Source organism: Candoia aspera, chromosome 1, assembly GCF_035149785.1.
Source record: "Candoia aspera isolate rCanAsp1 chromosome 1, rCanAsp1.hap2, whole genome shotgun sequence".
NCBI lineage: Eukaryota > Metazoa > Chordata > Lepidosauria > Squamata > Boidae > Candoia > Candoia aspera.
This window is the reverse complement of record NC_086153.1, coordinates 276,163,667-276,190,209: the sequence shown is the minus strand read 5'-3', so window position 1 is coordinate 276,190,209 and position 26,543 is coordinate 276,163,667. Positions and strand designations below refer to the sequence as shown.

The following is a 26,543-nucleotide window of genomic DNA, read 5'->3' as shown; positions in this document are numbered from 1 at the left end:
CTTTAAAATAAAGAATCTGACAAGGGCGAATACCAAAACACATCAAAACTCAAGCCAATATAATCCTGACCATGTTAATTGCATCTGATTAACAGATTGAATTATCCTTGGCCATCAAAAACTTCAATTACTGGCCTAGCTAATCTAGCTTCCCCAATCTGCTGCTCTGCAGACGTGCTAGATTTCTTCTCCAGTTGGTTATATTGGCTGGGGTTTATGGAAGTTAAAATCCAACACATCTAGAGGGCATCAAGTTGGGGAAGGCTGCTCTCATCAGTTAACTCTTCTTTCATGAACCAAATCAATCATTCCTTTAAAAAAAAAAGTAATAATAGTTCCATACCTGTTGATTACTTTGAGAAGAATCTTGCAATCAGTTTTCAAGGATGAAATCAAGTAGTTTTCATATAGCAAATTAGTTTTCTGTATTACTGGGTATTTCTTTAATCTCTTACATAGCAGATCCTGTAATCAAACTCCTCCATTAGCAAAGTCTGCTTGAACATTAATAATAAAGATTCTCCTGACAGAATTTGGTTGCATGCTCCTTTTCTATTGCCACTTTCTTTTGATTAAAAAGATTTTTAGTTACATGTTGAAGAGGACAGGATTAATATGATACCTCCAGTGTAATCATCTCTTTCAGCAAAGCCTTAATAATAGCCTTCTAAAAGCAACACAACCGTACACTCCATGGACGCGCTTTCCTCTGTGTAGTTCTGCGGTTTATTCTAGCTGATGTCGCTGTGAGAGTCTGGTATGGAACGCAAGCAGATTAGCATCCTGACCCTCACCTTGTTCAGGAAAAAGCAGGTGCTCGTAGGTCAGTGATTTTACATGATAAAGGCATCACTAGTAAAGTGGGGAATGATATCTGCCTGCAATCTCAGAGAACCGTTGCCGGTTAGTGTGGAAGGACCACACTGAGCTAAACTGATTAACATTCTGACTTGATTTAATGCATCTCCCGTGCTCTGGTAAGCAGAGGTATTAAGCATGATAGAAACAACAACGTGGCATTTAAAATGTCCTGTGCCTGCCCACTGACATCATAGCAAATTACATCACATGTGCTCACTGCATTTTCATGGTTAATTACCTTAATTACCCAACCTTAATTTTCTGTTCCTTCAGGGGGAGATTCTGCATGTTGTGCTACATCAGAGGCGTCAAATAGTCACTGGTTTGTCACAGAAACACCAGATTATTCAGTCCAAGGAGCAGTGCTTGCAAGTTCCTTTCACATAACGATTCATTACTGTTTCCCATATTGATTAGCACTCTACAGTTGTTCAGCTCGTTCACAAGAGGATTCAAAGCTCCCTGAACATACAGGTAGGCCTGCAGGCCCTGTTTCTAAGCTGCTGTCCACTCCTGACATTTCCAATATGATCAGAAAGTAAGAGGGCTTCTGTTTGACTGTAGCCAGGTTTGTAGCCGAGCCCAGGTTTCTTAGCTGTGCTCAAACAAACATGAACAGATGCCCTTTCAACCATCATTCTCAGCTAAGGAAAGAGAGGTCATGGGCTTTTGTCTGCCTATACCCTCACGTTCACAATGAAGACCTGCAAGGTGTGTCATGTTGAAGACCTGCAAGGTGTGTCACATCAGGTTGTGCAAAAGATGGGTCAGAGAGGATTTGGCCTCCTGGGGAGATATTATGGAAGCACCAGTTCTTCACAAGCTGGTGACTTGAGATGATTGCAGTGGATGTGATTTCTTAACCAGTAAGTGGCAACAGAAGGGATTTCATTAAAATACTGAAAGAAATAAAACAATCTTGATTCCCTAAAAATATACTTAAATGAGAAGGAATAAAGGAATACCAGAAAAAAAAAATCTCTGAAGCAGAACTTAGAAGGAAGCTGATCCTGCCACAGTTCTTACTTATTGCTCCTGTAATTCTAGTATGGTCAAAGTTTCCTCACCTACATTTGGGAGGTGGGCTGGGCAGACTGATTTCACTGTTGGCATATAGCTGGTCAGATGATTTTCTTTAAACACATTGTGATTTCATTGGGAATTTAATGTCTACAAATTACTGCTTAATCCTGCAAATAACGTAGATTCCACATTCACTTGCCTCTCACTACAGAGCTGACAATCTCCAGTTCTTTTGCGTGGTTTCAGCTTTGCCTCTGTAAGTTCCCTCTTGGGTTTTATATGTCTTTTGGGAATCTGTCTACCACATCTTCATCCCAAAGCTTTAAGTCTGGAAATTTAAAACAAATACAATAAAACAAGATGAAATGTAAACACAGAGGGGGATTCAAGAATTATTTCAATGGCCTGTGCATGGAAAAACATTTCAGTTTGCCACTGGAAAAGACAGAGCATTGGTGTCAGCAAAAGGTGTTCCAAATTTGGGATGTCACCTGTGAGAAGACCATTTGCTAATGGTACTTGAGTCAGCTCTGGTCATAGACTGTAGGAGCCTAGAAAATTCCCACTAATCTAAATTTGCTGATAGCACCCAAGCCTCGTATCTATGGCAGGCAAGTATAGTCATCAATATTTAGTGTCCATAAATTTGTCATCAATATTTAGTGTCCATAAATTTGTAGGTACACTGAAGCCTTCTCTCCCATGAGTCTGCCTCCATTAACGTGTGATTCAGACCTTCACTCAAATATTTTATCCACTGGCTGTTTTTTTCCTGTTGTCCTGCCCCATTTTTTACTTGAGCCTCAAACAGCAATTTCCAATCCTCTTTTCCTGCCCCTAGGTCTCAGCACAACATTAATTCATGTTCACATTCTCAAGGCTTTAACAGGAAAGGCAACAAGATCAAGCCCATTAGCCTTTGGGACTTTTTTTTGGTTTTTATTTTTAATCATCTAATGTTCTAAGAGCTGATTCTTTAATACTTAGTAGTGCAACACTGGCTGGAATGTACGGTGGTAATACCTTAAAATCTGTCAAGTAAGCTTCATTTATTTTAATGTTTTTAAAATTCAAGTGATTTTGGAGTGCGTATATATATATACACACATACATACATACATACTGTATGTGTGTCATATATATATATATATATATATATATATATATATATATATATATATATATAAAAAAACAAACCTGGGGTTTTCAAACTTAATAACTAATATGGCAGGAGGAAAACTATTGGATCCATTTGGGCCCTCCCCTCACCCCGCTTTCCTTTCCCTCATCTCCTTTACAAATAGACCTCACCAGAACCCTCGTCATCTTTCATCATATCTGTATATTTACTTTTTGCTTAAACCTACCTCCTATTCTAGAACCTTTCTATAGGTTCCTCATATTGTACTGGATCCTTGACCTCATCACAAAAAGTCCTCCAGTACCCAAGAAACTGCCAGAATGCTTCCCCAGAAAATAAATGGGCTTCCTCAGTAGATAAGTCAGTGAATAAAGGATCCCCCAAAAGTGAGAGTATGAAAATAACTGAGTTTTGAGAACCCATTTGGCATGCCATGCTACATCTTCTCTTCAGTATTTTCTTCAATTTTGGTATTTCCTGACTAGAAGGATACACTGATCCCACTGAGGATTTTGCTGGTGTGCTCACACCTGTAGCTCCATGCAGACATTCTTCTTATTCAATGAGGGGAGAGTGGAAGTGTGTAGCTCTGCCCGCCCAACCCCCCAGTTACAGTATAGTCCTATTACTGGCCCTGCCATCCTTCTTAAACTGGGAAGTGTACATTTGTGACAGCGAATTGGCCATACAGTACCTCTGTAGGCTTCCTATGCAATTTAGAATTTGTGCAAGATACTAAATTGTGTAGGGAGTCTGCTTGGAGGGTTGCAGGGTTGGTGACGGAGATGTAACTAGTGAGACCTCAACTTTCTGCTGCTTGTATAGGGCTTATTTTATTGATTTTATTGGTTGAGCTTATTGGTTGCATAGTGAGGTAATACTGTAGCTCTGGTAGTTTTATAACATTAGCTTTCAAAGTAAGTATGCAGTATGTCTTTGGTTTTGCCAATAAAATTCATGGTTCTGTTAAAAGGGTAGTATTAAAGTTTAATATTAAGAACTAGTCTTTAGTATTAAACTGGGAGACAAGTTGGCCATTATCCCAATGGATGAAATGACCATCACTAATCTTTTCCATGAAATCTATTACTATTCCTTAATGCCTGTTGTATATTCAAAGCTGTAGACTAAAGGGCCAGCTTGGACAGTTGATGCTACTGTTTCTAACAGTTTTCTTCCATCTGATAGCCAGATAGCCTTTGCTTTATTGGGAAGCTGAGAGTGATAAAATTTGATGCAGGTAGAGGAAATCTTGGAATGAAGATTGAGCATGGATTAGGGTCCATGCATGGGAGAAGGCAGTGGCACTGTGGGTTAAACTGCTGAGCTTGCCGTTCGGAAGGTCAGTGGTTCGAAACCGCGTGGCGGGGTGAGCTCCCGTTGCTAGTCCCAGCTCCTGCCAACCTAGCAGTTTGAAAACATGCCAATGTGAGTAGATTAATAGGTACCGCTTTGGCGGGCAGGTAAAGGCGTTCCGTGTAGTCATGCCGGCCACATGACCACGGAAGTGTCTACGGACAAACGCCGGCTCTTCGGCTTTGAAACAGAGATGAGCACCACCCCCTAGAGTCAGACACGACTGGACTTAATGTCAAGGGAAACCTTTACCTTTACTATGGGAGAAGGAAGTGGAAAGGGCTTACTTTTCCACCTACACTGTGCCTGCACTGAACAGGCAGAAATCACTTTTCAGCACTGCTTTGACCTCCTTTATTTAGGTGGGGAACCAGAGAGTCAGTGGTTTGCTGTGAGCAGTTTGTAAAGTTCTAAATCTGTCAGTTCTAATATTGGGATATGTCACACTGATATAACCCAGGCAATTTTATTTGTTGTTTGTTTAACACACTTTACCAAAACTATTCCAAATGGGTATTGTGATAATTTGGAGATAAGTAGTTAAATTAATGCATGCACAATATTGAGATGAGTGGATAATTGGAGCAAGGTAATTTTTACACTAGGTATATGAAAAACCACTGATTTTTTTAAATCAAAGAGTCACGTATTTCTATCTTTAAATGTTTTTATACTGGAAAAGCTGTCCAGTATCAAGGTGGAAGATTATCATTAAGTGTTGGCTTGACATCCTCCATGCTGGATATGTTCCAAGGGTTGTAAATCTGATATGCTTTCTTCTTTTCTCAGGAGATAATGTCTGTGAAAACACCTATTTCCTTAATTTGATTTTCATTGCACATTTGCTGCTTAGAACCATGAGTATTAATTGGCCGCTGTGATTTGAAGAGATAATTGTGATTTATAGTGTTGAGTTCTCCTATACAAGAGGTCTTCAGACAGGCTGGCTGGTCACCTATCAGAGATGCTCTAGTGAATCCTGCACTGACCGGTGGGTTGGACTAGGTGAGCTCTAAGATTTCAATGTTTCTATGACCTTATTTCATTTTATTTATGTATCTGCTAACTATATTCCTGCTTTTCCTCTCAGAGCTCTAGACGGTGTTTATAATTCTCTCATTTCAATTTTATCCTCATAAAAAACCTGTTGGCAGGCTAAATTGAAAGATAGTGATACAACCAAAGTGAATGTCATGACTTGAGGGTGATTTGCTCCCTAGATCTAGACTCTAATTGCTGCACTTACATAGACTGCATGAGGTTGGAGCATATGGTGGATGACTTGCAAGAAAATTAGGAGATATTTCCAGAATTTGTAAACTCAGTCTGTTGAAATGGGCTACCTTGACAGTTTCTCAGTGTAGAGACACGCTGACCTGCTCTGGGACCTCTTATAGCCTTTATGACAGGGGCTGATGAAGAGTACATGGAATGAAGGAGAATAACATGTGGATGGATCTGTGGTAGTCTTAATTCAAGGAAACTCCCAGAGTTCCAAATAATCTGTGGCTTGAATGAAATGTGTCAGCAGAAAATATGTGAGGAGTGTTCTTAGCATTAAAGGACCTTGGTGGGAGATTAATTCTCACAGGGAGGATATGACTTTGCATAACCATAGTGCAAGCAAGCCGTAACATGGCATTTTTTGATGCAGACTAAACAACTAGTTTGTGGTTGATGCTATTTCAGTTACTCTTCACTGTGGTATGAAATAACCTTGGTATGTGGTGTACCTCAGAAACATGCAATGGTGAGCTCCCTTCAGGTATTTTAGAAGTGTGGGCAAAAGTATTCCCCACCCACCCCCTGCTTTCTGTTGTCGAAGACTCTGCCAGAATTTTGCAGGCTTCAACTCCAGATCAGTAAAGTTTAATGTTGCTTTGTGATCTTAGGGTTAGAAGGTTTTCCTTCCTCAGCTGAAAGGTTCTCCACACACCTGAGTCCTGTAGTGGAAAGGGAGTGTATGGATCTAATTTTGCTTCTGCAAGTGGTACTGCTGGCCATTAGTTCTATCAAGTGTGCAGGCAACTTCCATTTTTGATCAGAAGAACTCGGAAGCACACGTTCATGCCTTATGAATCCTTCCATTCATTTCGATCTGCAGAAGAACGTTAGTTAAGGCCTCATGTTGATTACATGGAAAGATTTCATGACAATGATTCCTAAATTGTGATTCTATAACCTGATTATATCCATCTCAATTAGATATTGCTGCAAATTTTTGAGGAGCAACAGAGTAAAGGGATTTTTTTTAATCTCTGCCTTCCAGTTAGACTATTGTAATTAATATGCATGCTAACACTATCTCTCTGGATGTATAGCGGGGAAGGGGAAGGGAATAGAGTTTCCCCAATCCCACTGAAATAGTATATAAGATGCTCATAAAACTGCTAAGGCTAAATAATTCAAAAAGCTATGCTGAACTTCCCTATAGAATAATTTATAGGTGGAACCAGAATGGAGGTGGTGCTACTTCTTGATTTCTCAGTGGTTCAGATCATGGATCTTTTGGAGGAGTGGGTACCTTTTAGAACCTTGAGATCATGCTGTGGGCATTTTTGCAAAATGGCTGCATAGGAAGATTTGCCCATCTACAAAATGACTGTTATGAGGAACATAAGTTACAAAGCAGAATGCTATCTGCCATCACCTCTCACCTCCCTCTCTCACTGGTGTGTGATCTGAAGAAAATAAAATCTCATTTATTGAGATGGGTAGAAATGCAGATGAACAGTGCCCTTTTGCCAGTCCCCATAGGCAGTGGTTTAAAAAGCCACTGAGAAATCAAGAAGTAGCATCACCTCCATTCTGGCTCTACCTGTTAACCCTTCAAGGGTAGTCTAGACAAGAAGCACAACAATGAATACCAGCTTTATCTTTATTGTAAGGTTACATTAACAAACTCTTGCAAGTCTGAAAGTGTTTCTCCCTTCCTCTCCTTTTACTCTGTGGAAAACAAGGGAGGATCCCTTCAGAAACACTTACCATGCTCCCCTCCTTCTGTGGACTGAGATAACTTTTACATGATGATTGTCCAGTCTGTGACTCTTCCTCCTGTCTCCCAAGGTCATTCCCACATACCATTACACCACCAGAATTCATCCATTAGTGCAGCTGATACTGTCTCCATGCTGTGCTCCCATCTGACAGTGCTCCATACTGACTATGCTCCATACTGTCTCCATACTATACTCCCATCAACTAAAAAGCTTCCAGATAATCTGTTTCTTCCAGGGTCTTCTAGAGCTCAGCCCAGCCACCTTCTCAGCAACCTTTCCTAAAAAGGAAAGTTTGGAAGCTGAAGTTGTCCAGGACTGTTGGGTCCAGCAGTAACTTCTTGAGGATATGGCACACAACTTTCAAGGCTGGCAGAACCATCCTCTTTTTCAAGGAGGATGACACTACTGCGTGACCCAACCACATCACCTCTTGAGCAGCCTTCACAAACCAGGAGGAGTATGGATCTAGTAAGCAGGTAGATAGGTTTGCCATTGCAAGGACCCTGATCACTTCCTCAGAAGTCACAGATTCAATCTCATCCCAGGTAAATCCAGATTGGCTCAGGCACCTCAAGAGGTCTTGTTTAGTCAGAGCCCAATTCTGAGTAGATCCAAGCAAAATTATCCACCCAATAACTAGATTTTAATTTATTTTAAATTAAAATGACTGAAGTCTCATGAGGTCATCAAAACTGATATTGTATTCCCACTGAAATTTGGAGATGATAGGTGAGAATACCAAAATCTTGCAAGATTTGACAGTCTTTTGGTTTTTAGTTTTATTCTGGTATCTACACCAAGGACCACCTGGAGTATCTTTGCAGACTATGACTGTGCTGATTCATATTCATATTCAGCATATGCATATTCAGCACATTCAACACCTATTAATATTAAATCAGGTGTCCCCCTTCCTATATCTTGCATTTTATTTCTTTTTTCTAAATGAAGACATTTGCATTTGTCTCTATTAAATTTCATTATTTTATATTCAGCTGATTTCTTTATCAAGATCATTTTTAATTTTATTTCTGTCTTCTAGAATATTGGCTGTCCCACCCAGTTTTGTTTCATCTGAAAATTTGCTATGCATTTTCTACTTTGGTGGAGAAAAGTACTAAGTATTAATTTTCTGCACCATAAGCATTTTAATTGCTTTGAAGCTAAAAAAAAGTGCTAGGCAAGCAATTTATCACTTATGCTTAAAGTTTTTTTTCCCTCTTTAGGTTGTGTTTTGTTGCAAGTGGATCTGCTTTAAACACTAGACATTTCTTTCACTGATCCAAATCATTAATAAAAAATATTGAAAATTGCCAAGCTCAGGACTTAGTTCTGTGGCATCCCACATGATACCTCACTCCAGTTTGAGGAGAAACCTCTAAGAAACTCTTTGTGTGTACAGTGTTAAAGCCAACTGGGGATCACCTAATAAACATACCATCCAGCTTGTACTTAAGCTTGCTAACTGGAACATCATGGGATTGCCTCTGTTGAGGATGCTGTAGTTGATGATTCCTGCAGTGGATAGGGGCTTGGACTAGATGTTCTACATGCTCCCTTCCAATCCTTCCATTCCATAATTCTTACAAATGAAATGAGCAAATGAGTAGCAGCATATTTTTTGACTATAAAAAGATGTTTCATTGGCTTTTTTAAAATGAAAGCTAAGAATCTGGGCTTTACAGCTTGTTCAGCTTCAGGGTAAAGGACTGTTTTTCTTGCTCTTTCTTGCAGATGCTCATTTGTGCTCATTGATGTATTGAGACTGAATTTGTGGGCTTGAAGCAGTAATTTCTGCCTGGGGATAGTTAAAGGAAATTTCATCTTCCCAATTAAATCTTTTGGTTCCTCATACTCCTAAGTAGGAATTGATGATGCACTAGCAGGATGCGTGAGCTATTTAGAAATGATTCTGAAAACAATATATCCAGAGGTCATCATTTTTTTCTTACCTTTGGCACATACAATTGGGAAAGATCTTCTGGAATGACACCCTACAAACACCATGGAGTGGTGTGGCTTATTCAGTGTCCGGTGTTACTCAGTGGAGACTGGGGAAATCAGAAGCATGCTAGTCTGTCTGTGGTCAAGGCTATTAAAAAGAGAAAGGTTTTGTACATCCATGTGCACTTCTGCACTGAGAAAAGAGTGTTAGGCTTCACAGGATCTTGATGCATGCCAATCCTTGCATGCACATTCCTGCCCCTGCATGGGGCATGAACTTACTCTGTGTCTGCAAAGATGTCATTTTCTTATTTTCCCCTTTAAAAAAAAGAAAATAAATCAGACACCAAGTTGGACTTTATCCCTCTGTACTTTTTTTTTTTAAAAAGTATCTTCTGCCTCCATTCAAAATGACATAGATGACATAGATGCACTGTTATCTCTTTTTAAAAACTTAACAGTGAATATTCAAATACTGAAGAGTTATATTTTGCTCCATCTGCCTCACTTGCCCTCTGGCCAAAATGTGAGGATTAGGTTCAGTGTGCATCTGTCCTGCCTTACAGATTGGTTTAACACCTCACTTCCTTTCTTTCTCAAAAGAGAGGGGAAAAAATGGATTGGATGGAGGCATTTGTGGGCAATTACAACAATGACATGTGCTAGGACCTTAGTTTACTATAGTAGCATGCTAAAGAGTTTGTTATATGTTATTTTAAAGCGCAGAGAAACTGATAGTAAAGAGATGATGATATAGAATTGAATATTTAAGTACTGTAGTTTCAAATGCATTCATCCATTCACAAATATCTTGAACTGTATATTTGATTCAGACAAAACAGAACAAAAACTGGATCAAGAAGATGAAATCCCAAAGTGTAACCAAGTAGTTTTGTTACATCAAATGCACAGGGAAAGGAACTTTGAAAAGAAGTGGTTACTATTGTATCTTGAGCTTGTCTGCTTATATCAAAATAATCACTTCCTCCCACACTCCAGCTTGGGGAGGGCATTTTCTGAAATTGTTCAGAGTCTCCTGTAATACTAAAGGAGGAAACTGCAGCTGGACTGTCAGCTCTCTTGCCTAGTATTTAGAGGCTACACTTACAGCTTCTCAGAGAAAGCTGTCATCAGCCCAAATCCATTTTAAAACAGCTTTCACCATGCATGATTTGTATGTAAATGTTGACACTGCTCAACATTGGTGACACGTGTTCCTTTTAGCAATTCAGAGAACTGATTTTAACATTCAGGATGAGGATTAGCAGCTAATTTTGGATAGTTCTAAGAAAGCAGACATGCTGCAGTCAAGATTCCACCTAGAAGATGCATTCAGCACCATGGACAGCACAACAGAATCATTTTGTGTTTAATGCAACTTTGTTGTTAAAATGATGAGGATTGATGAGCTTTGTACACTTATTATATTTAATGAAATAAAACATTGTAGTATTCTTACTGTCCCATACACATGGGACAATGCCAGGAAGCAGTGAGACTTTGAGCTTGGTAGAATATGTTCCAGAATATTAAATACAGTTGGTCCTGTGAGGGGGTTCCTTTGGGAAATGGTTCAGACCAGCAGCAAAGAGACTGTTTCTATTTTCCCTGTGTTTCAGGGAGGTTTTTATTATATAAAATTTAATGAACTTACTTATTGTCCTAATTTCTTAACACTTATTACTAAGCCTATGCTATGTTATCCTATACTTATACTAACTTCTATGTCTATATCTTATTCCTAAATGGTCTATAACAATTCTGTTCTCCTTTGTTGCCTGAGCGTACACCAAAGTCGTTGGCCACTGTTTAGCCACCTTAAAGTTGACTTCTGTTGCTGTCAGCTGCTGTTCTAAACTGCTGCTGAAGCACTGGCTTGGCAGTGTCTCAGTCTGTGCTGGGGTGAGAAGAGGAAGGTGCTTTATGAGCTGTTAACTGGTGTAGCCTCACAGTGTTTCTGCTGGAGTGGTGAAGCTGCTGGGCTCCTTTCAGCCCATCTGCTCTTGGTCTGCTGAAGTCCAAGCCTGCTCCTCCTTTACCATTAGTTGCCTGTTGAGCTGATGGCTGCTCCACTCTCTTGGCTGGAAATTCTTCCTTTCTGGTCTCCCACACAACACAAATCTTCCTCCAAACACACCTACACACCCAGACTCTGGTGTTCTCAGTGTTTTTCTTTTATACTTGGAAACCGGGTGTGGTGCAATGCTCTTCAGGCGGTGCTAAAGTCCCAAGAGAGAAAACGTGGCCACTGCAAGGCTTTCCTTCTACAGATCCTGTTCTTGTTTAGATATATAAGTCAAAAATATTTATACCTACTGACACTGATGAAGGATTATGGTGCAATTTTACATACACCACTTGCAGTATATAAATGCCATGGTATTGGTTTTTATATTCAGTCCCACTGTTCTGTCTTCAGACTAAGCTTAATTTACTGAGCACATGCAGTAGCTATACTATCTGGCCTAATCTGGGGGGTTTATTTTTTTCTCTCATGAAATTAGTTTTAGGAAGATGTTTAAATAACTCAGAAACTTGTCTTACGACATTTTGTTTGAACTCGGTAAATATATTGACCAATTGTGGCTCTGGACTTTCTAAATCTGACTGTTCTGTAATTACCATAGTTTGGATTTAATATGTTGGCAGGGTCATTTTCACTAGAAATACAATGGATAACAGATACACCATGCCTGACATTTGCCTAAAGCAACATTCAAAGTAATAATAAACAGGGGAAAACGCTTTGGTGGAACCAATTTGCTTTTTTTAAAAATTGTGGTTAGCTATATTATGTTAAGCAATCAATCTATCAATCAATAAACTGAGCAAATGTCATAAATAAGATTGAGATGAAACGTTCTCTCCCATATTTATCAATGGATGAGCTCCTGTCCATTCATGTCAGATTACCCTGGAAAGTAAGATGTTCTGACAAAATACTGGAAGTAACTTGTCTTAATGTCTGAGTGATTCTTATATTTGTAATTCATTCACTCAAGATCCCTATCCCACTGACAGGTTCTCTTCCATTTCAAGACAACAGATCCATGTAGGATGAAAGCAACAATAGTATGCCAGAGGCATTAAAAAGGAAATTAGGATTGTTATGGAGACTACGATAAAAAACTATTTACCAAGCATTAGCAGGACCTTTCTTCCTGGGACTCACAGTGATCAGGTCTCCATTTGTCACATCTTAAGAATGATGCATGAGCAAGATTGTGCCAAGCACATTCAGAAGGCAGGTTTCCAGCAAAGTACAGCTGAAAAGTTTTAGATGCGGATATGATCATACAGATATCAGTTGCAATTCTCTAGTCTAAAGATCTATTAAAAGTTGCTGCTGAAATTGATCTAGTTATATTTATAGTTATATCTGTTACAAAAAAAGTCCAGAGTAACCTTCTGTCCAATTAAAAACACTCAGAAAATAAGGGGGCAGGGCCAGATAATGAATTGTCCTTGAATCAGAATTGAGTCCAGCGGTGGCATCTCCACTTATCCAATATTTGTAATCAGAATAAGCCATCTTTGTTTCTGAACATCACAAACCATTCCCTATAGTTTCATGCTTTGTGACACTATAACTGAAGCAAGTGGAGTGAAAATAGGAGAGAAATATAGTTTGCATATGTTCACTCTACCTGCATCAGCAGTTGTGTCTGATGAGCTGTAGGTTGGCTCTTATTTCAGATTTAAGAAGAGTGAATAGGTGGGTGGAAGGGAAAGAAATCTTAAGAATCCCCTTAAGATTGCAAATTTAAAAATAATGTGTGTAGCAGACTACTTCATGTGGTAAGACAATACCCCCTGGAGGATATTTCTAACTTAATTATGAGAGCCTCTTGATCTTGTTCTGGACAAGCGAATGGCTCAGCTTTCTTTAACCACTGCCCAGAACACTTGTGAGACACCCCATAATTCAATTAGAAATACCCTCTAGGGAGCTTATAATTATACCCTATCTGTGAAACCTAATGACAACTTCCTCAAATCACATGGAGAATAACTCTATATTGTTGCCTACAATCTTTCACCAGTAAAGAACTAATCTGCTTAGCAGTGTACAATGCTTACCCGAATGCTTAAGAAGGAACGCTGCCGATGGAATAAACTTGTAAAATGCCCACACTCAGCACCCCTTGAGGTCTCTGTCTCCTCATTCACAGACAGCAGCACGTTCAACACCATGTTGTTTCACTTCAAATTTTAAAAAAATGACAAAGAGCTGCAGTGGTTATTTTAAGAAATGGCGGCAACATCACAATAAGTAATGTTTCTTTGCTCCTACCTCAGCCTTCCTGATCTAAAGCCCTCCTGACAGATTGGACAATAACTCCCAGAACCCTAAAGAACCAGACTGGCTGTGAATTATGACAATTGTAACATATCTGGAGAGCACTTGGTTGGGGAAGATTGCCCTGGGCCATAAGAATATCATCATCATCATCACTACTATACATATGTTTAGTTTAGAGTGTTGTCATCAAGAGCATTGCTCATGTGATCTAGTTAATCCCTTATCTGTATTTAAACCAGGATTTATTGAGTATTTCATTCCATCTGCATTTCCATTTCATCCATCCTGATCTATGATACTGGCATCAAAATGCTTTTGGGGAAAAAGGGGATGGGGAGTTCAATTTAAGAATAAAGGGGTTATTTGATAGTAAGAACCTCCTTAAAATAATGGAAATTTTGGTTTGCTGTATTTTTAAAAAATCATTTATGTCAAAATAGAATTAGTGTAGACAATGAGTGGGCATTTTCAAAATGTGACCCTAGTTTAAATATTTTTGACTATCTTTGGAAACCAGTTCATGGCTTATGTAAGGTACAGTTCAGTGCCTATGTTCTGCAGGCTGAAAAAGTTTCCTCTCTCCTGATCTTCAGAGAGAAAGTGTATTCCTTAAATTCTTTTGAAATATAAAGATCACAGTTATTTAGAAATAAAACAAATGAGTTCTCAAATTTCAGAAAAGATCATTTGGAGCCTCTGTTGTATAAGATGAGATTCTTGGATGTGGTTTAGGTTAAAAACTTTATAAACAGCCAGGCAACAATGGTTAAAACGAAAATCACACTACAATCTTTGTTTTCAGTGCTAATTTTACTGATACTTGTTCTATAAAGGCATGAACAAGAAGGCATATTCTATAAAGGCATGAAAAAGAAACAAGCAAATCTTTATTTCCATGTTTGTGTTATTTATGTGAGGTGGCCTGAGAGAGAGAGAGTGCCGAAAATGAGCCAGCTCATGCATCAAAAACAGGATTTTACAGCAAAACTAGGAGGCATTCCAGATGTCTTTTATAGTCCAGCAGCCTAAGGCTCCAATTACAGATACTTTTTATGATGCAGAAGAGATCTTATGGGCTCATCTTCACCTTCTGCTTACCATGGCATGAAGAGACCTCACCATTTTTAACAGACGTGTCCATTATTAAAGTGGTGCTTTCCCTCTTCTCCCAACATTAGTCTTGCTGAATAAACGATCTATGACATCTCAGCGATAAGGCGGGCAATCACATGCTCAGGGGCAGAGGTTTGCCCAGCTCCAGTTGACATCTTAAGTCTGCTCTAGGCACATCCTTCTCCATCTGGTCTCTGGGCACTGCCCTTTACATCCATTTGAGCTTGAGCTTCAAGAGATACTGGACACCAGGCTTGTGCAGAGTAGACCTGTCAGCCAGAATTCTTTTGTTGTACTTACGATAAAACTATCAAAGCTCCAGGTGATTAATACTCCTCTGCTTGCCTTCCTCCTCTCCCCGGTTTTTTGCTTTGCTTTGCTTTGCTTTTTTGTCACAGAACTATCAGCCTTCCAGGAATTGATAATCTGATAGTTCTATGGGGAAAAAATCTGGTTGATGCTTGGTGGAGAATATGAGGGCAGCAGGATGAAACTGTGTGCAGATCCATCCCAATGATCAGACTATGGTTCTTTGTCATACAAATAACAGTCTCCCAGGAGATTGATAGCCTTATGGTCCTTTGGCAAAAGACCAACAAAGCAACCTGACTGACTGACTGATCAGTGAGGCGTATGAGGCAAGTGGGTTAGAAGTGGGAGAAGGCTATTGGACTCCATGTGAGCACTGTCCCAACTAACTGGAGATGAGGTAGGTAGGTAGGTAGGTAGATAGGTAGGTGTGTGTGTGTGTGTGTGTGTCTAACTTGTATGTTGCCCCAATTTATTAAACTTATATGCTGCCCAACTCTCAACGGTTCTGAGTGGCTCACAACAATCAAAGAAAGAAATTACTATATATGCATGTATGTGTGTGTGGTGTGTGTGCGTGTATAGGGTCACAGAAGGAGATTTTTTCCCCAATAGTAGAAAACCTGGAAGGGAAGGGAGGTGAATGGACTGCATGGAATCCACCAACACTGCCCAGCCTTGTTGCTCCTGGGCCAGTGCAATTACTGTATATCAACATACTTTTCTGCAGGCCCGAGGATGGGGCCATCCTTCTACAACTATTGTTTGGAAAGGACCCGTAGAGGTTAGTCCCTGTTTTGTAGCCTGCATCCTCAGTAATTCATCACAAAGATTTTAGCATTTCAACTCATAGGAGAAATAGATCTTTATGAACTTTATGAACTTTTTAAAAAAGAAAGAAAATAGAATTAAGCCATCCAAAATTATAGTGTGAGGGAAGAAATTGTGGTTTTTCAATTTTGAACTAGAATACAAATTAATTGGTCCATTCCAGTTCTGTTACTGGCTGGACTTAATCCATAGTGTTCAGCATTTGTAATGGCTTGCTCTAAGATTGGGAAAACTGTGGAACTCCAGATTTTGCAATCACCCCTAGCTAATTGTTTTTTTATAAGTAGTCCAGTATTTTTTTAAATATTAATTCTTGTTGCTGAAAATGGGAGAAAAGTATTGAACTTGCAAAATACAAATAAATGATTGAAAGGAATATGAAATATAGCAACTCATACTGTATTATTGGTAATATTAAGCTATTATATTTTATATTAACTTGGGTCTTTTCTATACTAGCAAATTACAGCATCATCCAGAGTTATGCAGTCATGGCTGTGCCAAAGTAATATGAATGAGGATTACTTTTTATAATTTCAATGATGGCTGAATGTGCATGAAAATTCTGTAAATTACTAGTGAGGAAATGGCCTTTTTTAATTCTATGTTCTTATTAGAAAAGAATAAAAGGATAATTTAAACGGGAGTGTGTTGGTTCATGCTAGAAGAAAACAGAAATGTAGATGCTGGTGCATGCATCTAATGCACTCCCAATGGCCATTGCTTTTGCCACAAGAGAAGACCTTTAGGTAACATTGAGGCACCCCTTAGTGAAGCATATTACTGTAGCCTAACTAATTAGATTGTTGGGACGCGGTGGCGCTGCGGGTTAAATCGCTGAGCTGCCGATCGGAAGGTCGGCGGTTCGAAACCGCGCGGCGGGGTGAGCTCCCGTTGCTAGTCCCAGCTCCTGCTCACCTAGCAGTTCGAAAACATGCAAATGTGAGTAGATCAATAGGTACCGCTTTGGCGGGAAGGTAACGGCGTTCCGAGTCATCATGCTGGCCACATGACCCGGAAGTGTCTATGACAACGCCGGCTCTAAGGCTTAGAAACGGAGATGAGCACCGCCCCCTAGAGTCGGACACGACTGGACTTTACGTCAAAGGAAACCTTTACCTTTTTAACTAATTAGATTAGAAACAAAGATGGACCAAAATATCTCTTCTTTCTAAAATGTTCATACTTTTAAAATATCTTCCTTCCTTCCTTCCTTCCTTCCTTCCTTCCTTCCTTCCTTCCTTCCTTCCTTCCTTCCTTCCTTCATCACTGCAAAACAAAACAGTAATTGTATTCTGGTTTATGTATTAGTTTTGGAAATGGAAATTAGGTTGGTTGGTATTAAAAAACTGAACCAAACAAAATGATCATGTCCGGAATTTTTAAAACCCGGAATGCAATTTTCTAGCTTTGCATCAGACAAAAGTGATTGCAACCTTTGCACTGGATTGAATTGACAAAAGGAAATTCTGCCCCTACTTCCAGGGGTAGAGATAACTTCACGGTACACAACTATTTTTCCTGTTTAAGGAAAGCCCAGTAATACGTTGGATTTTACACTTCCAAAGGATAGTTGTCTTATGAACACTGTGTACATTATGTTTATAACATTCCTGTGCTAAGACAGCTAGTGTCAGCACTAGACCATTCGAGCTTCCTTCCTGATGAGTCTGCCCAGCAATAAGATCTTTAGGAGAGTATCTTCTTTAACCTGCCACCATCAGAAGCATGGTTAACAGGAATTTGAGAGAGACCTTCTCGGTGGCTGCTCCCAAATGTGGAAGTCCCTTCTCTGTAAAATCATGCTAACACCTTCTCCATTATCTTTCTGCCAACTGGTGCATTCTTTCCCTCCCTCCCTCCCTCTCCACACACAAACACACACAGATACACATACACATAGATGGGCAGGCCTTTGTTACCTAAAAGGATTTTCTGAGTGAGTCCTATTTGCTTTATAATTGTCCTAACTACCAGGAAACACACTGAGACAATGAACTGGTCTCTAATATTTATTACTAGTACTTAACAAGAATCCTAACAAACTGAAGAAGCGTGGGAAAAACCCAGACATATAACCCCCAAGGGTTAAGGCGGTCCCGATCTGTGTCTCTTTGAATGGCTGAACAGTTCCTCAGTGCTACGCATGCGCTTGACAGTCTGGATGGGAGCCCCCTGCTCGCCATCCTTACTCATGACATCACCCTCCCCTCCAGATTCACATTCCATTTCAGCCCCCTCCCCTCCAGAGTCTTGATAAGATGTGCTATCTGCTTGTAAAGTCCCATGGGAACTGGGCAAAGAAGGCAAATCTTCAAAGGACAACTCCTCCAAGGACGAAGCAGTGCTGCCCTCCCAATCCGATAACGCCTCCGGGCCAGGTGGCTGCTGCTGGAAAACATCTAGAGAGTTAGCAGGGTCAGCCCCCCTCCCCCCTGGGAAATGCAAGCCCGAGGTTGAGGGCTGTGGTTCACCCACCTCCTCTGTAACTGGAGTCGAGGCTTCAGGCAGGGGCGGGGGGAAATACACACTCACAAACTCCTCAGCTTGGGCTTCTTCGGCCTGCTCAGGCGAAAGAGGAATCTCGGGTAAAATGCGAGGCTTGGGTTTGTGAGGGAAAAGCTGATGGAATCGATGAACCAGTGCTGGAGCATGTACATCTCTGGCATTCTCCCACGTGCGCTCCTCCTCAGGGTACCCTTTCCAGTGTATGAAATATTGGATGCCCCTTCCCCTCCTCCTAGAGTCCAGAATTTCCTCCACTTGGTACTCTTCCTCTCCCTCCACAATTACTGGAGGTGGGGGGGGGGTAGTTGCGATCGCAAGTTACTTGGGGGAGGGTCTTTGGCTAGCAAGGCTCTGTGAAACACTGGATGGACCTTCATGGATGGGGGGAGCTGTAAACGATAAGCTACTGGATTTATCTGCTGCACCACAGTGAAAGGGCCGACAAACATAGAGTCCAATTTCTTGGAGGGTCTGGTAGAGATCAAAAACTTGGTAGAGAGCCACACTTTGTCTCCTACTGCAATCGCTGGCCCCTCCTGCCTGTGAGCATCTGCCGCTCTCTTATAAGCACTCTTTGCCCTGTTCAGCTGCTCCTTTAACAATTCCTGTGCGGCTTGTTGCTCTTTAAGAAAATCAGCTGCGGCTGGAACAGTTCCCTGCTGGGAGGAGGTGGGCAACACTTGAGGGTTAACCCCGTAGAGCGCTTGGAACGGAGACATCTGGGTAGATGACTGCACAGAGTTGTTATAAGGAAATTCTGCCATGGGCAGCAGGGCTGGCCAATTGTCTTGCCGATAAGTGGTGTAACACCTGAGATACTGCTGTAACCACTGGTTAATTTTTTCAGCCTGCCCATTACTGGCAGGATGATGCGCTGATGACAGGTGGATCTGGACCCCTAATGACTGGAAAAGGGCCCTCCAGAACCTGGAAGTGAACTGTGGGCCTCTGTCACTCACCAAGTGATTCACCATGCCTCTATACCTAAAAACGTGGTCTATGAACAACTGCGCTGTGGCTGGTGCAGATGGGAGGCCCTTGCAAGGAATAAAATGCGCCATCTTTGTGAAAAGGTCCACCACCACCAGTATGGAAGTCAGGCCCTGGACCGGGGGTAAATCAGTGATGAAATCCATGGAGATCGTATCCCAAGGCCTACTGGGGGTGGGTAGGGGTTGCAAGAGTCCTGTGGGCTTCCCTGGGAGAGGCTTGGCTCGTCTGCAGGTGTGACAAGAAGCAACGTACCCCTTAATGTCTGCAACCATCTTAGGCCACCAGTAGTCTCTCAGAGCTCTATGGAGAGTTTTGAAAACGCCTCCGTGGCCTGCCGTTTGGTGGTCATGACACAGTCTCAGTACTTCTTCCCTCAATGAAGGGGGAATATACAATCGCCCACTATGCCAGAGGATTCCTGCCTCCACATTGAATGGGGAGGCAGTGTCTTGTGGGGCCCTCTGGAGGTCATCCATCCTGGCCCTGGCATACGGGTCCTGTTGCTGCTGAGCTCTGGCTCTTGAAAATAGGTCCTCTGCTTGTCTGCCTGCTGCTAAACTCTCTGTTTGGCTCCCCCTTATCGGCTGATCAAAGTTGTGAGATTGTAATATAGCAGCCTGTACTTCCTGGTGAGTGGGGGGTTTTGCCTGAAAGGATCGAGACAGGGCGTCTGCCAAGCAGTTTTGCGCCCCGGGCACATAAGAAATAACAAAATTGAAACGGGAGAAAACCTGGCTCCATCTGATCTGGCGTGGGGTGAGGGATCTGGTGTTCTGTAGAAGCTGTAAATTCTTGTGATCGGTGCAAACTTTCACAGGAAAGGTCGCCCCTTCTAGCCAGTGCCTCCACTCTTGGAATGCTGCTTTAATTGCTAGCAACTCTCTGTTAAAAACATCATAGTTTCTCTCTGCTGGTGAGAGTAGGCATGAAAAAAAGGCACAAGGAAGCAATGTATTCTCTGCCTTGTTTGTATATTGCAATAACACTGCCCCAATGGCAACATCTGAAGCATCTGAATACATTATGAATGGCTTCGTGGGGTCAGGATGCCTTAAGAGCGGTTGGGAAGCAAAAAGCTGCTTCAATTCCTGGAACGCTGCTTGCTCCCTCTCCCCCCATATGAATTTTGAGCCTTTCTTCAAGAGCTGTGTAAATGGTCTGGTACGTTCACTGTAATTTCTTATGAAACGCCGATAAAAATTGGAGAATCCTAACCATTTTTGTATATCTTTAACATTTCGGGGAGGTGGCCAAGAAAGAATTGCCTGGACCTTAGCAGGATCCATGGATATGCCTTCTGTGGATACTATATAGCCCAGGAAATGTACTTCAGTTAAATCAAAGGCACACTTCTCTAGCTTGGCGAACAGCCTGTTCTCTCTTAGTCTTTGCAAAACATTACGTACATGGGTTACGTGAGTTGTGGCATCCTCAGAGAAAATTAATATGTCATCTAGATAAACGACCATGTACTTGTCTAGTAAATCAGCAAAAACGTGATTCATAAATCTGGAAAATATGGCTCCTGCATTAGACAAGCCAAAGGGCATAACAAGGTACTCAAATTTTCCAAACCTGGTGTCGAAGGCAGTCAGGTATTCGTGCCCCTCTTTCACCTGGATCAGATTGTACGCACTCCTGAGATCCAACCTGGTAAAAATGCGTGCCTTCTGTAAGCGATCTAGCAGATCCGAGATTAAGGGCAGAGGATAGGATTCTCTCTTTGTTTGTTTATTTAAAAAACTGAAGTCGTGGACCACTCTCATGGGTGTCTCCTGGGTTGCAGGTGCCAACGGGTCAGGCTTCTTTGGTACGAAGAAGGTAGGAGCAGACACTGGGGACGTAGATGGTCGGATGAACCCCTTTTGGAGATTGGAGTCCAAGTAATCCTTTAAGGTGGCTAACTCCTTGGGGGACATGGGATATTGTTTCCTTGCTGGAATCTTGGCTCCTGGTATCAACTCAATGGTGCAGTCACAGTCCCTATGGGGGGGTAGTGCTGTGGCCTCTTGCTCGCTGAAAACGTCTGCAAAATCTGCATACTTGGCTGGCAAGTGGACTCCCCCTGCTACTGTGACTGCGTTGGTTGCTGGAGAGTGTGGAGCGGCTTGAATCTTGTGGTGCTGGCATTCCTTAGCTGGGAAGGAGATTGCTCCTGTAGTCCAGTTCATCAACGGGTTGTGGATCCTCAGCCAAGGCGTGCCTAGGATTACCGGCACATTTAGCGCTGCAGTAACATAAAGCTGGATCCACTCAGTGTGGTATCCCACTGTCAGTTGCACCGGTTCTGTGAGCCTTCTAATCGGCCCTGCCTTGAGGGGCTGGCCGTCAATGGTCTCCACTTCTATGGGGCATGGTAATTCTCTGGTCGGGATGTTGCAGTCTTGTACGGTCTGCGCAGAAGCGTGGGAAAAACCCAGACATATAACCCCCAAGGGTTAAGGCAGTCCCGATCTGTGTCTCTTTGAATGGCTGAACAGTTCCTCAGTGCTACGCATGCGCTTGACAGTCTGGGTGGGAGCCCCCTGCTCGCCATCCTTACTCATGACAATAATTGTGTTTTTAAGGTTATTTGAATTCATGCTTTTAAAGCTGTTTTTTCTTTAATTTTGAGAAATAGCCACTCTAACTACCAGTGGTTGGAAGAAATCCAGGAATAAATTAACTGAATAATAAATAAATATGCTCATTACTTCAATGTAACATTTTTAAAGAATACGTTTAGTGTGGTCAGAATTTTTTTTTAAATATGTACTAGAGCTGTTAACAGCATGTGTCCATCTGAGAAATGCATGTACTTCCCCTCTTCCAGCAAGTCTGACAAGCCCAAAGGAAGCACCTAATGATGTGAGAGATTATTTGTTCAAATTAGGCCTTTATCTTTAGTAGTTTTAATATTTTCTTTGTCGCAGCATGTTCCAAATTCCTGTTATTCTGTGGATCCATTGTTTTAATAACTAGGAAAGCTCTATTTGTTCTTTTATCTTTTACAGCTCATAATCTTCTAAAATAGATTACTGGAATAAATGTGGCTGTCAACAGTTTATAATGAATATGATATTATTATGGTTATTAGTCCCAACATTTGTCATTTGCTTTAAATCCTTTTACTAAGAGGGAAAAAGATGCCATGGGAATGTTACACTAAGAAAAAAGCTCAATTAATAATAAGAATACCTTATGGAAAGGATTAACAAAGAAAAATCCTATTCCCTTTTGGAATTCTGACTAAAGTGACCTTAAAAGTGGTAGATTTGATTTTCAATGTAAAAGCTTAATTGGAAGGAGTCCATATAATTCTGATGGATATTCATTTATGAAACCAGTTTCCCCAAAGGCTTAATGATCAAAGTATTTCAACACAGACAGGTATATTTCTGAACACAGGTGCAAAAGAGAACTAGGAATTGGGACGATAAAGAGCTCATGAATGTGAATCATTCAGTCTTTGAAAGTGACAATAATATATGCAGAACTAAAAACCTTTTGCCCTGAGGAAGCTTAATGTCTCTGAGCATAAGACAGCAACAAAGCTCACAGCAGGGCTCAACTCCAGCTGATCAAGGCAGTTATGTCGGAAATAAATATTAGGAAGAAGGTACCTAGGTCTTACTGAAACTCTTTTTTTCTGGCCAAATTACATAGTGAAAGTGGAGAAAGAATCTCCAACATCCCCTTGAAGTTTCACTTATGTGGAATTCTGTTCTAATCTAGGGAAATATCTTACCAGCTTGGTCAATTTGGTGAAGTTTATCTACTCATAAAGTTTCTAAAGTTGTCCAGCTCCAGAACAACAATACTAAAACAATGTAACAGGTAAGAAAGAAAGGCAGACATCCAGAGATACACATAACAACACATAACCTAAATAAAAAATATTCCCATAAGAGGCTTGCTACAGACCCTAGCCAAGGCCTGGGGTAAAACTCACATTTTTAGGGCCCTTCTAAACAAGATAAAGGTGGGGTCTATATGAACCTCCTGGGGGATGCCATTCCATATGGCAGGTGCTAGGACAGAGAAGTTCCCATCAAATGACATTGTTTAATTGACAGGACCCAAAGCATAACAACTCTGGTTGATTGTATAGGACAGACAGAAGCTACAAGAGACAGACCATCCCTCAGATAGCCAGGGCCTTTGCCATGAAGGGCTTTATAGATGATAACCAGTACTTTAAATTGCACCCAGAAGCCAACTGCTACCCAGTGCCACTCACAAAATAGAGGTGTTAAGTGGGCATGTTGTGGCATGCCCATAACTGCCCGTGCTGTGCATTCTGGACCAGCTGCAGCTCCAAGGGGTCTTCAAGGGCAACTCCTTGCAGAGTGCATTGCAATAGTTCACAAGTCAGGTGACCAAGGCATGAGTGACTGTCCAAAGGGCCTCCCAGTTCAGGAGTGGACACAACGGGTGCACAGGATGAATCCGTGCAAAGACTCCCAGTAGGATTATTCAGCACTAATGAAACATAGGAGGACATTAACAGTCTACTTAAGTTCTTTGTAAATTCCTGATGGGGATGTGCCAAATAAATTTTCATACTGGACTTGGTTTTGCATCTGTGAAATTCCCTGATATTACTCTGTAGGCAAAATTGTCATTACACGTATAAACTTTATTGGAAAGGGAACAGGAATTTACCAAGTTCACCAGTATCTAGGAGAAGGAAAACAGACTGGTACATTCTTCCCCAGGACATCCTTGGCTGTCAGGTTTAAAAGACTTTTCTTAAAGCCCTTTGAGAGCCAATGTGGAATAGTTGGCTAAAGGCACCAGGCTAGAAACTGGGAGACCATGAGTTCTAGTCCTGATTTAGATACAAAGCTAGCTGGTTGACTTTGGGCTAGTCCCTCTCTCCCAGCCCTAGGAAGAAGGGAATGGCAAACCACTTCTGAAAATCTTGCCAAGAAAACTGCAGGGACTAGTCCAGGCAGTCACCAGGAGTCACCACTGACTCAAAAGCAGCATGCACACACACACACACACACACACACAAAGCCCTTTGCTTCCCATTGCAGCAGAATAAGGATTTATGTATCCTGTCTGTGTTTTTGAATGTTGCACTAACTCTCTCTCTGTATGTGTGTGTGTGTCTGTGTGGCTTCCTCTTCCTTCATTTCTGATGGAGTGTCCATCACGATACACAAAATACTTAAATAACAAAAGGGTATTTCATCTTGTAAAATTAGATATGAACTGACTTCTCAGCCAGGGGATGTGGGAAGTAGGGAAGAAGTGTGAGTTTCTTTACAAGGGAAGAATTAGAGGAGGAAATGTATGTTACCTAAGCATCCAACATCGAAATATTTTTTCCACCTTTATTACTAAGTGTAAGCTGAGATCCATCTTCCATGTGGTTGCTCTTTCCTCATTTCAGAGTGAAATTCAGTTTGGAATGTCTGGGTTGAGCTATTTAGGTAATTAATGGCAATTTCTGAGTTATTACTTTAAGTATCTCTTACTGTCAATGCAATGAAAAATGCTTTGTTTTACTGACGTAGCTGTGAGCAAATATCAGCACAACCTGCTGAGGCTACCTTGTACCCGGTGCTCAGTGACTCCAATTGGTGAATCCATCTACCTTGAAACACATTATCCATTACAACTATATTGTCTGCAACTGGGAAAATGTTACCCAAACTCCTAATCATGCTTTTATCTCATATCAATTCTTTTTGAATAAATTAGCAAGAAGTCTTTTAAAACACTGTGTCACAAAATATCTTCCCACCACCCTGGCCTTTGAGAAAGAGCAGAGTTTGCTGCTGTATTCTCCTCAATCATTTGTGCTATTTGTTTTCCCTTCAGCTGGCAATTTCCACCCATTCACAAGCTCTCACATGCTCAGTTCTCTTCTCTTGACACAGGCTATTGATTAAGTCCCTGATCTATTAACTGCTAATCTTCAGGGTTTAAGTAGGAAGGGAAGGGGAGGGAAGGGTATATACAACAGAAATCTACTCAAGGTTAAATCTGGGAGCTTATCCCACTTGGAAAGGTTAACTCAGTTTTCCAGATGTGTTGCGATACAATCCTCTGTAATACAATGAGGAGCAGTCCCCTAAACAAAGAATCTGAAGAGGGTACCAAGCCAAGAAGAGCAAGCCATAAAAACACAGTGGGCACAAATAGTGAGAGATGAAGCTGCCAAGGCTGGAAGCCAAGGGCCTAAGAGCAGAAAGGACCATCATCAAAACACAGTCCAGATGCCCTCTGTGTGCAAGGCTGAGAAATGACTGGCAAGAGTCCATAGTGGTATAAGGGTGGGAGAAAGGGATGTAAGATTCAAATCCTGGAACTGTTGTATAGAGCAGGCTGGAATAAAAGCAATTTATTTGTCTACACCTTGTCCTTGGCTCTCCACTGTCACTCCAGAATACAGGCTGACTTTCTAGAGGGAGAGGTTTTGCCATGCTCTGGGTGATGTTCTGGCACAAACAGCCAAAGGAATTTTCTAACAAGTTAAAAGCACAACAGTAGGGGGTGGAGTATAAAGAGTATAGGCATACAATCAATATGAGGTAAACTCAGTGGTGCTATGTGGTTTTGCATCAGTTTATGCAGCAGTTATAAGACTATGGTTAATTCAAGAAATATTGAAAAGTCACAGCCCTAATTGTGCCCTAATTAGTGTAGTTCAGCCTTCTTCCACATCTGTTGGGAATGGCTGGCTGACAGCTGTCAATTCTGGCTTGGAAATGCTGGCAAGTCCAGCTCAGGAATCCCAGCACACCTGCATGCTGGCAAGAGAATTATGGGAACTGCAATCCCAATACATTTGGTGAACCCTGAAAAGATGACTGCCTACTGTATATCTACCTTTCCTGAAAGTAGAGATTTTGGAAAGCTGATGAACAGCTTTGGAGTAGCCATACTGCATTGGGAGTCCTACTCTGTGAGGAAATGAGGCAGATCTAAACGTCAGCTATTGCTTCAAGGCTGCTACAGGAATGTGGTTTCTTAGCAGAGTTCTGCCACTGAAAAAATCACCCCCATGCTCACCTCTGCACTGCAGCTGTGGAAATGTTCATCCCTCCCTCCTCTACCCCCTTACTTATTACAGGTAGAGTTTGTTCTCTTTATCCCTCTCTTGCAGGCAAGCATGCACACACGCGCGCGCGCACACACACACACACACACAGAGAGACAAAACTGAAAG

General features: G+C 41.3%; 1 protein-coding gene across 1 annotated transcript in view; it reads left to right on the top strand.

The window, feature by feature from the left end:
- The window catches only part of SLC8A3 (solute carrier family 8 member A3), a 148,324-nt gene that overhangs the window by 2,098 nt on the left and 119,683 nt on the right, over nt 1-26,543 (top strand). The window lies entirely within an intron of this gene.